Genomic DNA, 1,024 nt, shown 5'->3' with positions numbered 1-1,024 from the left:
CATGGACCGTGGCTCCACTGGGGCGTGAACCCAGGACCTTCTGTATGTAAAGCAGATGTGCTAACCGCTACACTATGAAACCACGTCCCAGATTCAATATTTTAAACAGGTAATATTTTGAGGTAAATGGTCAGTCTATTTTTGTAAAAGGTTCAGTTTTTCCAGTTTTCCTCTCCCTTCCCCTCTCGGTTTCATGGCATCTGGTGAAGATATGTGGGGAGGTGTTTACGGCACAGTAGGGGAGACAGGCCAACACTAATATTCCACATTCCAAGTGACTTTTGCTGAAGTGGGGGTGGCCTTGGGCAGTGACCCCTGAGATGTGACTGTTGCCAGCCCTGGCTGCTGAAACCTGCGACCTGGTCACTCATGACCACACTTGCTCTTGGTCTGGGCAGATCTTGGGACTCTGACCTAGACTGCTAACTACAGTATCGCCTGCCCTGGCCACCCCATCTAAAATGCTCCCTCCTTCTCTTGTTTCCTGTTTCCTCATTCTGCTTTCTTCATGGCATCTATCTATTTATCCAGCCATCTATCTATCTCTCAAAGGGCTTCCTTCAGTTAAACTTTAAGTCTCCTTCAAGATTATTTACTTAGAGGTGTCCCGTCCTCTGGCAAGGTGCATAATTATATCTCTCACTCTCTCTGTCTGTATCTCCACCTCCATCTCTACACCCTTCCCATACCCCTGCCTAAACCTCTGCCAATATATCAATTAAAAACATAGACTCTGAAATTCAGTTTCCTGGGTTCCAATCCTTGTTCTATTCCTCATGAGCTGTGTGCACTTGGACAAGTTACTTAGCCTGACTAGGCCTTGGTTTCCTCATTTGTAAGTTGAGGACAATAACAGCACCTACCACATAGGTCATGATAAAGACAAAATGAGTTTCTGTGTGGAAAGGGTTTAGAAGAGGGCGCGACACATGGAAAGCATCGTTGCTGCTACTTTTTATTTTATTTTATTTTATTTTATTATTTTATTTTATTTTATTTTATTTTATTTTATTTTATTTTATTT

This window comes from Pteropus vampyrus, unplaced genomic scaffold (assembly GCF_000151845.1).
Source record: "Pteropus vampyrus isolate Shadow unplaced genomic scaffold, Pvam_2.0 Scaffold69, whole genome shotgun sequence".
In the NCBI taxonomy this organism is placed as follows: Eukaryota; Metazoa; Chordata; class Mammalia; order Chiroptera; family Pteropodidae; genus Pteropus; species Pteropus vampyrus.
Note: the sequence above shows the minus strand (reverse complement) of the source record.